Raw genomic sequence first — 14,921 nt, 5'->3', positions numbered from 1 at the left:
AAGAGCCGCAGAGGGGTAGGCGGGAGGGTTCGCATGTGAATCCATGCCAGACCCATGCTGGAGAACAACAGTTACAGGTAAGTAACTTGTTCCTTCTCCAGCATGGGGTCTGGCATGGATTCACATGCTCATGAATAAAGAATACATAGCAGTACACACATGCACAACCACGGGAGGTGGCAAAGGCTCAACATTAAGCATCACATCAACTCAACATTAAGCATCTTACCTCCTCACCAGGCTCACCTCAGGCGAACAGGTTGCGCAGCACTGCTTGGCCGACCCTGGACTCCTCCCTGGAATCCCGGTCGACGCAGTAGAATTTCGTGAAGGTGTGCGTCGACCTCCACGTAGCAGCCCTGCATATGTCCAGCAGGGGCACACCAGATAGGAACGCCGTGGTAGCTGCGATCGCTCTGGTGGAATGGGCTCTCGGACGGCCAGGCAGCGGTCGGTTTGCCAACCGGTGACAGTACATGATACAGCCGGAGAGCCATCTGGAGATGGAAGCCTTCGAGAGAGCCTTCCCCTGATTGACAGGTCCAAAGTTCACAAAGAGTTGTGACGTCTTCCGAAAACCTTTCGTGCGGTCCACGTAGAACTTCAGCGCTCTAGCTACATCCAGCGAGTGCAAAGTCCTCTCAGCCGGCGACGAAGGCGACGGGAAGAACACAGGTAACACCAAGGGTTCGTTGAGATGAAAGTCCGACGGTACCTTGGGCATGAAGGAGGGGTGCGTCCTGAGCACTACCCTCGTGTCGTGGAAAGTCAAGTACGGGGCCTTGCAGGAAAGGGCCTGGATCTCTCCCACTCGTCGTGCGGAGGTGATGGCCACGAGAAAAGCTGTTTTCCACGATAGAAACTTCAACGGGGCCGAGTGCAGAGGCTCGAACGGAGGTCCCATAAGTTTGGTCAGCACCACGTTGAGCTCCCACGCCGGGGCCGGAGCCTTCACCGGCGGGAACGATCTGAACAGTCCCTTCATGAACTCTTTCACCAGACGATGAGACCACAAGGACGTCCGGCCCGTGGTTCTGGTGTATCGGGAGATCGCAGCAAGATGAATCTTGATGGACGCGTGTGCCAGACCAGCTTTGGCCAGCGTCAGCAGGTACGGCAGCACTTGGGGAGCCGTAATCCGTAGAGGGTTAATCTTCTGTGCGTGGCACCAGACAGAAAACCTCTTCCATTTGTGTCCGTAGCATTTAAGAGTCGAGGACGCCCTGGCCTTTGCAAGAACCTCTCTGCAATCGGCCGGTATGTCGTATCCTCCAAACTCTAGCGCTGCAGGAGCCAGGCCTGCAAGTTCAGCGACTTCGGGTCGTGGTGGAGGATGGCGCCTCCTTCCCTGGAGAGTAGATCCGCGTCCGCCGGCAGCTTGATTGGCGGGGACGCCGACAAGTCCAGAAGGTCCGGGAACCATATCTGCCTCGGCCACGCAGGTGCGACGAGGATCATCCTGCACCGTGACCTCTTGAGCTGGTTGACGAGCCGGATTAGCAGAGGCAAGGGAGGGAACGCGTAGAGGAACAGGCCCTCCCAGGGGAACGAGAAAGCATCGCCCATGCTCCTCGTCTGGGGAAACCTGCTGGCGAACCTCCGGCACTTGGTGTTCGTCGCCGTCGCGAACAGGTCGATCTGGGGTGTGCCCCACCGTCGGAAGAGGCGATCCACCAGATCCTGCCGTAGTTCCCACTCGTGGCACGAGCGCAGCTCCCTGCTGAGTGAGTCGGCGATGGTGTTTTTTATCCCTGCCAGATGAAACGGCACCAGAAGAATCCCTTGGGCGACGGCCCAATGCCACAGGTCCTGCGCCTCCTTGGACAGCGCTGGGGACCTGGTTCCGCCCTGTTTCCTGATGTAAAACATGGTGGTGGTGTTGTCGGTGAAGATCCTCACCACCTTGCCCTTGAGGGACGGAAGGAAGGACCTGAGGGCCCAAAACACTGCACGGAGCTCCAGGACGTTGATATGCAGGGACTTCTCCGTCGGGAGCCAGAGTCCCCTTGCGTGCAGATTTTCGGTGTGCGCTCCCCACCCTTCTAGGGAGGCATCCGTGGTCACAGTCACCTGGTGGGCTGGGGTCTGGAAGTCCATGCCCGCCGTCAGATGCGCGCGGGTGCCCCACCACCGTATCGCTCGTCGGAAACTCTCGTCGAGCTTGATCCTTTCCTCGAAGCTGCCCGTCGTCTGGATCCAGCGCGCATCCAGGAACTCTTGCAACGGGCGCATCCGGAGCCTGCACATGGGAATGAGGTAGATGCAGGAAGACATCATCCCGAGGAGGGACTTGATGGACCTCACCTTGGCCGCGTCGGCCACCAACATCCGTTGCACCTTGCCCAGGATGGTCCTGGTCCTCTCCTCCGACGGGGAGGCCAGAAGGGACACTGTGTCGAGCCTCGCTCCCAGAAACAGTGCGACTTGCGCGGGCACCAGGTGGGATTTGGCGTAGTTCACGGAGAATCCCAGGTCCGTGAGGAGTTGGACGGTCCTTGCCGTGTGGACCACGGCGAGCTCCCTCGTCTTGGCGCGGATGAGCCAGTCGTCCAGGTAGGGGTAGACGTGAATCCCCTCGCGGCGCAGCTGCGCCGCCACCGGTGCGAGGCACTTGGTGAAAACCCTGGGTGCCGACCGCAGTCCGAAGGGAAGGGCTTTGAACTGGTAATGACGCCCTTGGACCACGAATCTGAGGAATTTTCGGTGCCCCTTTAGGATGGGAATGTGGAAGTAGGCATCCTCCAAATCCAACGACGATAGGAAGTCTCCTTCCTCCAGCTGACCCAGGACGTGCTGGAGGGTGACCATCCGGAACTTCTGCGCCTTGATGAACTTGTTCAGGCGTCGCAGGTCCAGGATGGGGCGCCATCCTCCCGTCTTCTTCTTCACGAGGAAGTAACGCGAGTAGACTCCGGAGCCCCGAAGCCTCTTTGGGACGAGTTCGATGGCGCCCTTTCTGAGCATCGCCTTTACCTCCAGGAGAAGTTGAGGGACGTGAAGTTCTTTCCTGGCCACGGGGGGGACGCGCGGGCACCTTCTTTGAAACTCGAGCGCGTGGCCCCGGGCCAGGGCGTCCAGCACCCAACGGTCGGTGGAGATGGACTCCCACACGCTGACGAAGCCCGCCAGCCGGCCTCCCACCGGGGTGCTTCGGTGGGGGCCCGACCCCACGGCCGGTTCAATCCTGCTTGGACGCGGCCTTGCCGCCTTGGCCTCCTTGGCGACGATGGCGGGGTCCGCCAGACTTGCCTCGTCCTCTGTAGGCCTCTTGCGACGACGAGCGGGCCGCTTGACGGTAGGAAGCGAAACCGCCGCCGGAACCTTTGGAGGCGCCCTTGCCTCCGCCGCTCCGAAAGGGCGTCCGCCGTTGCTGCAGTACTCCAAGGGCCCGGGCCGTCTCAGTATCCGCCTTGATGGCCTGAAGGGAATCGTCCACTGTCTTCCCAAACAGGTTGTTCCCGTCGAAGGGCATGTCCAGGACCCTGGTCTGGACGTCCTGCCGAAAGTCCGTAGCCTTGAGCCATCCGCGACGTCGAAGGCAAACGCCGTTGCCCATCTGGCGGAACCCAGTGTCGGCGATGTCCGTCGCCACGGTGATGGCGTGGTCCGAGGCCACCTCACCTTCCTGCAGGATCTCAAGGGCCTCCGCCCTCTTGTCGTCCGGCAGAAAATCCAGCAGGGGAGCTATCTTGTACCAGAGTTCCCTGTCGTAGCGGGCCACGATAGCCAAGGCGTTGGCCGCTTTAATCGTCGTCGCCGCCGACGAGATGACTCTGCGCCCCATGGCATCCAATTTCTTTCCCTCGCCGTCCGGCGGGGAAGTCGACGTGGAGGCCGCACCCCCCCCCGCTTTCTTCCTGGCTGCCGCGGAGACGACGGAGTCCGGGGTAGGCTGCGCCCGGAGGCATAGGGGGGCCGAGTCCGGGACCCGGTACTTTTTCTCGTACCGGTCTCTTTTCGCTGGCGTCGTGGAAGGGTTCTTGAGGAGGGAAAGGCCCTCATCCCAAATGTCGTCCAACAGAGGCACTGCGAGGACCGTCTTCCTCTTGGTCTCGCGCCGTTGGTAAAGGAAGCCTTCCTTTTTCTTCTCCTCAGGGCAGAGTTGGAAAAGCTCGGATGCCCTGGCGATCATTGAGTGGAACGATCCAATCTCGTCGGGCGGAGAAGCCCTGGTGGGAGGCGACGACGGAAAATCCTCGTCGTATGCCTCGTCGTCCGTACCCGTCGCTGCCGTGTCAGTCCCCGTATCATCCCCTCGGGTGGACGGGGAGGAGGGCTGGACGGGGCGCGACGGTTGAAAAGGAGGCGGTGGATGAATCCTTCTTTTCTTGGTAGGGGGAACACCAGAAGGTCCCGGTTCTGGATCCCCCGACGGGAGAGGTTCCTCCGTCGGTAACGGTAGTCTCGTCCTTATCTCGGAGCATAAGGACTGTATAGCCAACAAAATGGCCGCTGAGTTGTCTTGCGGCGCTGGCAGAGGGGAATCCGACGGGCGAGCAGGGGCCCCGTCGGTATCCTCGACGATGTCGTCGTCGTCACCTGCGTCGGGGCCCATTCCGACGGGCTGGTCTTGTTCCACGCCTAGGCCGTGGCTTAAGACCTCGATCAGTTCCTCTTCTGAGGTTGAGGCCGAATCTACGACGACGCCCTGCCCCCCCTTCTTCCCCACGGAGGGTTTCACGGGGGTCCTATCGATGGGCACGAAAGAAGACTCCCTCCGAGGAGGCAGGGAGATTCTGGGCCCCGAGGCCGCCACCACTGGTGCAGCCTCCACAGGCTGGGCCAGGGCCGCCGCGACCGTTTCGATAGAGGGCTTGGTCGAATGGATCAAGGCCTTCACCACCTTAGGTGCGCTCACCGCCTTATCCTTGAGGGAGGGGGCACTGCCACGCTCCTCCTCTGCCTTAGAGCTCGACCGGGGTCTCTCCAGGAGCTTCGCCGGGTGCTCGGCCTTCCTCTTACCCGACCCAGAGCGTTGGCTCGTGGTTGATGGTGCCGGGGAGGGTGCGCCCTGCCTGGCGCCCGTAGAGCCCGACCGTTCGGCGCTCCCGGTGCCAGCGGACTCGCGGTGCTTGGCCTTATGTTGGGCCCCCGTCGCCGGGGCGCCCTCAAAGGTCTTAGAAGACCGCTCAGATTTCTTTTTCTTCTCGCCAGACGGGCTCTTACCCTCCAGCCAGCTGGCGAGACGTTGATGGCGGTCCTTCATGGTCCGTTCCGACATGTTGCCGCAAAACGCACAGTCCTTCTCCACGTGCGTCTTGTCCCCATGAAGGCAGTAAAGGCAGAAAGAGTGTTCGTCCTCCTTGAAGACGTTCTGCAGCTGGCATCCAGGGCAGGCCCTGAACAGCTTTCCGGGCGTCGAGCTTCCCTTCTCCTGGGCCATCTCCGAGACCGGGCCTGAGAAGCTTCTGGAGTCCTCCGAAGCGTAGCTCGACGAAATCTTCACCCTTGAGGGGCACAGATGAATCCGACACGGGTCCCCGTTGATCGGATGTAGGATCGGTGGAGCTTGAGGCTCTTTTGACCGAAAGAATCGAAGTTTTTGTGAAAAAGCGCGAAAAAATAGCACTAACGCTCGAGAGCAATAGCACGAGGATCCCAACACATGAACGTGCGGTAAAAATCTGAAGATGGCTGCCAGAGGCGGTGCTTAGGTAGAGGGCAGTCATTGGCTGTGGTCAGTATGACGCAGAGACCAGTGATTGGTTATTACTACGAAAGACAGATCAGAAACGAAACTGATACTGGTTTTTTCTTTACCGAGGATTCCCAGCCTGACGACGGGGAATATTCATGAGCATGTGAATCCATGCCAGACCCCATGCTGGAGAATTGAATTACCTGTGCTCTGCAGGAAAGTGAACAAAGCCCTGTCCTGGCTCAGGCAAAGGTTTTATTGGCAGGAGTCGTAAATGGTCGTAAAAAGTGGCTTCCTCCTGAGGAAAGGGGAGGGGCACTGCCTGTGAGAGCAAGCTGGCTTGGCAGAACTGGAAAAACCAGAAATTCAACCTTGTGCTGAGGGTAAACCACACCCCTTTGGAGCCAGAACATAACTTTAAAAAGATGAATAACTCATAGAGCGGACATGTGAAAATTTTATAAATGATACCATAATTCTTGTGATTTTTCTGCCCACAGTTTAAGAGGTTTTTAGAACCGGTGGTATGTTCAGGGGGGTGTCAGCGGAAAAGTGGGGATAACTCTAAATGTATGCATGTTAAAAATCTGAAACTTCATCAGTTAATGTCCGTACTCCCTGTGCACATGTATGTAAAGTTGGGTCAATGTCAGAAATTGCAAAATCAGTTAAAAAGTGAAATATGTGCCATTTCTGAATGCAAGCTCCCAGGAAGAGCAGAGTTTGAACAGGGGATACCTCCTGTAATGCATGATGGGTGCATATGATTTTAAAACAATATGTACCTCTGCAAATATGTATTTGTTTCAAATCTAGATTTGTGTGTAAGTTGACAGGAGGAGTGGACTTTCTGCAGGCTGTAAAATGACATCACTCTGACTCACAGTTCATTCGCCAATCAAATGAGAAATGGAAGTTTGACCAATTAGAAGCTGAGAGAGAGGTAGGGTCAGTGATGCTAGAACACACCCACATTCTAAACACATAAAAGCAGACAGACAGGACAGATAGGGACCTTCAAATTCCATCTGCAGCGGGACGCTCTGCCGGAAAAATCCATGCTTTACCTCCATCAAACCTCCAGAGAGCCAAACTAGAGACTTCAATCTATCCAGAACTAGAGACCCAGACCAGAGAACCAGAGAGAGCTGACACAGATCACTGTGAAGTGCAGAGACCAGAGGCGAATTTAAAACCCTGACCAGATCCGTGATGAGGCCCATTTCACTCAAGAATATAGTGTGAGTACCTAGAAAACTGTGCAGAACCAATCTCCTAGTTAAAATAATATAATTCAATCCATTTTTTTATCTAAGTAGAACTGCAGCTTAGCAATTGTGTTATCCTGCCATCATTTTTAAAGCTGAAAAAGTGTGCGTTTAAAATTTCAAATCTGAAAAACGACCTTTATTCAATCGCTCATATCTCCGCAACCGTTTGTGCTAGAGACTTGCAGTAACTTTTATTTGGAAGCTGAGATCCTAGGCTTTCCTAGGACCCCAAAACGATAGAGATAGTCCTTGTGGTTCCTCTGTAATAGCGCTCGGCGCATCCGCGAATTTTGCCGCGATTTGCAAATTTCTTCACGTGTAAAAAGCTGCTGCTGCTTGCCTTCCATTGCCAGAAATTCGTTTAACCTGCTAACTATCCCTGCATCATTGCTAGTGTGAGCCTGGACTAATATTAACTAGATACCAATCACCCTGAACCTCTGAAAGGGAATTAAAAGTATTCTAGCATACTTTTTAATTCATTGCCAGCACATATCAAAGCAATTTGGGCCTGTGTTTTCAAACTTCTGTAGTCTAAGCTTGCTGGGGTGAACTGAATCACATTTGATTGCATTTCTGAGAACTGTGTGTTTTCCTTCCATTTCCTTGCCTTGCATCAAGGGGGGGAGGGGATTGCCAGAGAAAAGTGATTACATTGTTTGGTTGAAATCATATTGAGTATTTTCTGTACTGCATTCATTGAATATTGCATCCACCTGAGCTTACATAAAGCATCCTCTACCACATTATACTTTTGTTCCTATTTACCAGTGTGCTACCTTATCCATTTCATGTCAACTCATTAGTGATTATAAGAAGCGTGTTAGTGCCAGATTCTCCGTTATTAATCTTTATCATATCAGATTAAGTGTGCTAGTCAATTATTAATTTATTATAAAGTGTGATATATATATATTTTAATTTATCAAATAAATCTTTTAAACTTGCAAAACAGAACTACTTCTTGGCTCAGTGGGGTCAGGGGGATTCCAAGAGAGGGGTGTTATATAGGGGTAGTCATCCAGAACGCATGAACTGGACCTAAAGATATATCAATAAGGGTTTTCATTCAGTATTATAGACTAGGCGTTGACTTAGCTGTAGTGTTGAATTGAATCCCCTTACAAATTGGGGGCTCGAGCCGAGACGTTGGGTTAGATTTACCATTTGTGCAGCTTAATACAGTGTGCGAACTGACGGGATACATACATCCGGTCGGATCACCACGCTGCATTACGCTGTGAAGCATTCCTCAAAAGGGACACTCCAAGAAAAGTTCTGTTCTGCAAAAATAAAATACAAACTTCTGTAAGTCAGGACAGAGACCAATCTCTAGAATGACGACCTTAGTAGACATGAAAATAGCCAGAGAGCACCTCTTGCATAAGCTATTTGTGAGAGGTGAATGGACCGAACAGGGCCAGGATGTGTGGTTGCAGGCCATCACACAACAGGTCACTGAAACAGGGTCAGATATATATAGAGATCAGGGTCCATTACATGTGGCCCTGAGTGAACTATATATGGCTCCTAAAGCCAAAGAGGAACACAATAAGATTGCCAGGATAGCAGCATACCTGTACCTATATATGGGAGACATGCAGGATAGATGTGCTGAAAGCCAAAATCTGGCAAATAGGCAACAGATGGCATTACAGAAGGCCCAATCTGATCTGGACTCTTCTGAGCAGAGGCTGCAGAGGAGCCAGGAGGCAGAAAATGATAGTAGGCAATATATCATTAAAATAAAAGAGGATATGGGCATCCTACAACAGGAAAAGACAGACAAGGATACCAGATTTCTGGCCTTGCAGAAGGAGCACCAAGACAGTTTGAACTCCCTACTGCAGAGCCAGAAAAAGCTGGAGCAACAGATCAATTTCAACAGGGCATGCACAGAGCAGGTAGCCACCCTGCAAATCCAACTAGACAGAGAGAAAGAGGAGAGCAATAAACTGATCCTGAAAGACCTGGATACCCAGGCAGAGTTTGATCAGGAGCGCCAGAAAGCTGGTGCATTCCAAAGGCAAAGGGACGACCTGGCGGCACAAATGCAGGCTCTTAGTCAGGAAAGAGACGCCTTAGGCCAGGAAGTCTGCCATTTAAAAAGAAAAATGGAAGAAAATCACCTGGCCCTCCAGGGGCTGGGTGATCTCCAAAAAGAAAACCAGAACTTGGTAGAGCACACCAGAAGGGTGGAAGATGCTCTAGCAAGAAAGGAGCAGGCCAATAGGGACATTGCGCAGGAGGTAAACCTCCTGCAGCAAAGACTGGCCCAGTTCTCCAGGACCAACCAGGAAGCACAGAGGGAGAATGAGGCCCTCTGTCAACACAATGATAGGCTCCAGCAACAGGTAGCGATGCAGGAGAAACTGATAGAGTCGAGTAAGGCCTTAACAGAGGAACTGAAGGCACAAATGCAGGCTCTTGCATTGCAACAGGGAGCAGGGGCGGATAGAGATGAGGTTCGCTGGGAAATGGAAACTCCGGAGCATAACCTCAGGAGCCCTAGTACCAGAGGCCCTCATACCTCTCAGTCCCTGGACTCTGCCACCCCCATGTCCCCTGGTGCACATGAGCACAGGGCCACAGGGATGGCAGATTACTATCCAGCTAAAAGTATGGGGCTCATAGGCCAGTACCACTCAGGAATGGAGGGGTGGGCATCCGGGTATGGGCACCCAAGTACAGTACAGTTCAGTGGGGAACCCCAGGAGAGTAGGCCCATTAAGGGCATCCTGAAAACCTCTGCCCAGTTAGGTCAGTGGAGGGGGTACCCATCAAATCCTGGCAGCAAGGAGGAATCTGAAGACTCCTCTGAACTGCGCAGGACACAGGAGACCAGGTCCCCACATTCTGCCAGCCATTCCCAGGCTCGCAGAATCCGGGAAAACCTGGAAGATCAGACGGGAACCTCTGGGAGCAGTGCCTCTGAGTCCGAGGATGAATGGACAAGGGTTACCCGAACCAAAAAGGCCAATAAGGCAAAAAGGGCCTTGCTTAAGGACCCCTTAAAGCAGATTAAGGCGATCAGGAGCGTCATTACGCCTTACCATAAGAACGCTAAGTATTCTGTTTGGGAGCACTTAGAGTTGTTTGAACAAATGATGGAGACTTTCCATTTGAAGGACAGCCAAAGCTGTATTCAATATGTAAAGTGGACCTTCTCCCCGGAATACTTCAGTTTCTTTGCGGGGCTGGAGGACCAAAATCATTCAAGATGGTCCACCTATAAGGCGGCCATCCTGAAACATTTTTCTGTTCACAGAAATCCTCAAGAGGCTCGCAAGGCAGCCTACAATTTGCAATGTGGGGAGGATCAGGCCCCACAAGAATTTGTGCAGGAGTTAAAGCGTGCTTTTGCACAGACCACAAGAAGGGTGCGCACAGATAGTAGAGAGTTCATAAATACGTTTTTCCATGCCTTGCCCAAATACATCATGACCCAGCTCGTGAGGGATTTTCACGAGAAAAGATCCTTAGATTGGGTCATTGAACAGGCTACCCGGATCTATGAGGTGCAGAAACCGGTAGATAGCAAAAGTAATGCCCAGAAAAACCCCAAAGCCAACACCACCCCTGCTGCTGCCAAGGTGGCAGAGGTAAAGGTCACCCCCGTTTTAGATTTGGAGATGGGGGGGCCTAAAAACCTACCTGCACCTAATAATGCTAGGCCCAGAAGGTCCTCGGGCCAGTCACAGACAGGGAGCCAGGGAGGCAGCCCCACAAATGGGGTCCCTCGCTCTCCTGATTATGTAAGTCCCCGTTACAAGGGAAACAGACCCATCCTGGGTTATGTGTGGACTCCTCCAGCCCAAGGGGGGGGGATCCAGCCAAGCACCTAACCCAGGGAACTTCCCTCCTAACTTCCCACCGGAGGGCAGAAACTCTCCAAATCCTGGGCAGAACTTTTTCCCCAGGTATCCACCCAACTTTCAGCCCCAAAACCATCCATCCTTCTTTCCCCAATTCCCTGAGCCCAGACCACTGAATCCGGGAGAGGGGAGGCCAAGGGTGGAGGGGTACCCAAATCTTCCCAACCCGGGGTATTACCAGAGGAGGGATAGCTACCCTTCCCGGGATCAGCCCAGGGGAGAAAACAGGGCCCCGTATCAGCCTGAGCGGGTTTCCCAGTTAGAGCGCCAGGTTCAAAACATGGCGCGGGATATGGGTCATATACTGAGGGCGCAGCAGAACCCTCAGATCAGCATGCCGGCGCAGAACGCACCCAACTCTGGACCTGGTGCTCCAGAACAATGACGGGGGCAGCACCCCGATAACTCACCGGTTCCCAGGGAGGAGGCACAAAGGGAAGGGGGGTGTAAAGCCTTGGAGGAAGCTTCCTTCCTCACTTGTAAACAGCCCCTGGAAACCCAGGAACCGGAAACGAAATCTCTTGCCCCTGAAAGTCTGCCTCCTAAGGAGCAGAGGGGGGGTAGGAGAAACAAAAGACCCAAACAGACTCAGTTTGAGGAGGAGGTACAGATCTTCCAATTTGAGGGAGAGGGATCCTCAGAGGATCCTGAGAAAAGGATCTTCTCCTTCAGAGAGGGGGGAACTCCTCCCAAAGAAAAATGGGTCCCTAGGAATGCAAATCCAGACTGGGGAGATGTGGAGACTGAGCTACCGCCGCCCACCATCTCATCCCAGAACCAACAGCAAGAAAATCCCCGGGTTCAAACCCATACTGGGGACTGCCTCCAAAAAGGGGGGGGCGGCCCAGAACCGGAGCCAGGGGAACCCACAATGGCTCTGATCTCCAGTTGCCAAATTTTTCTTTCAGATTCCCAAGGCTCTCCACAGAATTCTGCCCAAATCTCTTCGCTAGCAATGTCCAAAACCAGAAAATTAGCCCACCAGTTGTCCAAAAATGTACATTATCTGTGCCCCCTTGAGGAGAAGGAGGGAAGATATTATGCCCCGGTACAAGTACAGGGACAGGGTACAATTTTGGCACTGGTGGACACTGGATCTCAAGCTACCCTTCTGTCCAGAAGGGCCTTTGATGAACTGAATGCAGGAAGGGGAGAGAATTACCAAATTCCTCTCACCTCTCTTCCTGGACAACTGCAGAACTTTGACGGGAAGGAAATTCCCGTCGAGGGGACGGCAGACTTGGACATTAAAATTGGGCGACATAAGTTGAAACACCCGGTCATAGTTGTGACCCCAGAGGGCACCCCTTGTTTACTAGGGAATGACCTCCTGAGAAGGTTGTCACCCCTAATAGATTGCGTAAACAAGGTCCTCTGGACCCAGACTAGCCGACCGATAAAATTAAAACAGAGTGTCAACCATGTTAGTTTAAACGGCACCTGCCACATGGTTGAACAAAAATCTGACCAAGTAGAATTTCACTTCCAGAACAACCAGATTCCAGACGTGACAGTAATAGCAGTAGGACAACAGACTGGTGATGGGGGGTCCTCTCTATTTCTGAAAATCAACCTTCCTTCCAGTTTAAGGTGGTATTCCACACTGGAAGGAAACACCCTGAAATTCTATACTCATCCACAATCTGAAACTCCCACTCCTATAGTCCAGAAAGATGTGAAATCAGCTCAGAGCCTGGCTGATATTCAGCAAATTGGAGAGCAGTTGTTCATCCCTGTTCAGTTAAATGATGGGAAGGACTCTGTTCTCGCTCGAGTGTGTGTGAACAACGGTAAGAGCTTCATCAGCGAAGCCATGTTCCGCCAACTCCCAAAAGATCCAGCCATTCCCACCTTCAAACTGATAGACAAATGGGAAATGGACCTGGAAGCACCTAATTCCAAACATCTCCTGCCAAGCAGGTGTATGCTCAAAATCTCCATTGGCAACAAGAGCATAGTCCACAATTGTTGGGTCGTGCGAGACGTCCCTGCCGCCTTTTACTTAGGCAGTGACATTCTCAATCGCTTTGCCATTAGTTTGGACCTAATAAACTTCAAAGCTTGGTCCTGATTAGCGGATAATCCCATGGGCTTTGATGATCCAGAAAAAGCATTTAGGTCAGCTCAATTGCTACCTTATGCAGTTGAAATTCAGATCAAAGAGGAAGTCACCATCCCAGAAAGGACCCGACAATTCTCCCTGGAAGTGAAAGTTAAAAGAGGACAATATTTGAAAAACCCTGATGCTTACATACATCTAAACGCTTCTCTCCAACAGCAAGGGTTGGGGGTAAACCCAACTCCATTAGTCAACATAGAACATGACACCATTCTAATAGAGGTGGATAACAGCGACTTAAAGAGTAGTACTCTAGCCGCAGGCACCATTATTGGAATGGCGGTTGATGACCGACATTTTTCCATCGACTTAGTAAATGAAGTGTTAGGACCAATCCCCAAGGACTGTTTTGACAGTGACAGTGATGACAATACAACACCAGACAGGATTTTTACCCGGCATGGGGGGAACTTCCTGGTGTACACTTCCTGCCCCTATGGTAAGGAAGATGTGACTTGTGACTTCAGGAGGGATGAGGTGATTTTCCAGGTCCATGAGGGCTGCCTTTCCCACCTGAAGCCTCCAGTCCAAATCAGCACTCTGACCAGGGACTTCTCCACCCAGCTGGAGGAGGCCGCTGAAATAGCCAAACCAGAAGTCTTTCCAGGCTTCAGGCAGATGGTGGAAGAGAGAGTCAACCTAGCTGATGCCTGTGTGACTCTGGAACAAAAGCAAAAGTTGAAACAAGTTTTCTTGGATTTCCAAGATCTCTTTGCGGTAGACTCATATGACTGTGGTCGCACTGACATCCACACAACAACAATCCCCACGGACCCTGGCATGACTCCTGTGTTTGTGAAGCAATATCGCTTGCCTCTCGCATCAATGGAGTCCCTTACCGAAATAATTAAGAACCTTGAGTCCCGGGGAATAATCCGTCCCGTCCACAGCACCTTCAATAATCCGGTGCTGGGAATATTGAAGCCAAACGGCCAGTGGAGACTCTGCGCCGACCTCAGGGAGCTCAACAAACGGGTCCATACTTCCCGATGGCCTCTGCCCTACATTGACCAAGGGCTGGCCCAGATCCAGGGGTCACAGGTATTCACTGCAATATACCTGACCAATGGATACTGGACTGTGCCTGTCAGTAGGGAGGACCAATACAAGCTTGCTTTTACCTTTGGGGGCCAGCAGTACACATGGACCCGGACTCCCTTCGGATACCTCAACTCCGGCAATGAATTCAACATTTTTCTACACAAGGCCATGCCCGACTTGGGTGCAAGGGGTAACCTGGCTTATGTAGATGATGTCCTCATCAAAAGCTCAACTGTTGAGGAACACATAGCGGAGATCCGTTATGTTCTGACACAGTTGAGGGCCGCCGGAGCAAAACTTTCCTTTCAGAAAGCACAGTGGTGTAAAACCCGTGTTAACTTCTTGGGGCATGAGATTACTCCTCAGGGTCTTTGTCCCCAGGAAAAGAAAGTGGAAGCACTTCAGAAACTGAAAGACCCCACAACGCTGCGGGAACTAAGGAGCCTCCTTGGACTGACTAATTACAGCAGAAAGTTCATTGAGGGCTACGCAGAGATCACCAGACCCCTGATTCATCTCCTGAAGGGGGGGGTCAAGTGGGAATGGGGTCCAGAACAAGCCGAGGCAGTAAAACAACTCAAAAGAAGCCTCTCACAAGCGCCTTGCCTAGCTTACCCGGTCAGAAACAAGGAGTTCTTCCTGGAGACAGGGTTCTCTAATACGTGCTTGACGGCAGTATTATATCAAAAGCATGACAAGGTCAATAAAGTAATCTCCTATGCGAGCAAAACTTTATCCTCTGTGGAGGAAAAATTCAACGATTGTGAGAAGGCACTCCTGGCAACGGTGTGGGCATTGAAGAATTACCGCCCGTTTATCCAGGGGGAACACATCATAGTGGAGACTCCACACCAGCCTCTGCAATATCTCCAAAGTGACAGAATCCGGGCCGGAAATGTGAGTAATTCCCGAATTACTTCCTGGATTCTGTCAATGCAAGGCTTTCCTGTGGAGGTCAGATATGGCCAAAACAAGAA

The 14,921-nt window shown here is 52.5% G+C and overlaps 1 protein-coding gene across 2 annotated transcripts in view; it reads right to left on the bottom strand.

Annotated features, from left to right (window-relative positions):
* SPIDR (scaffold protein involved in DNA repair) overlaps positions 1-14,921 on the bottom strand; it is a 3,076,965-nt gene that overhangs the window by 683,518 nt on the left and 2,378,526 nt on the right. The window lies entirely within an intron of this gene.

This window comes from Ambystoma mexicanum, chromosome 5q (assembly GCF_040938575.1).
Source record: "Ambystoma mexicanum isolate Mex_15411 chromosome 5q, UKY_AmexF1_1, whole genome shotgun sequence".
In the NCBI taxonomy this organism is placed as follows: Eukaryota; Metazoa; Chordata; class Amphibia; order Caudata; family Ambystomatidae; genus Ambystoma; species Ambystoma mexicanum.
Note: the sequence above shows the minus strand (reverse complement) of the source record. Positions and strands in the feature narration are given on the sequence as shown.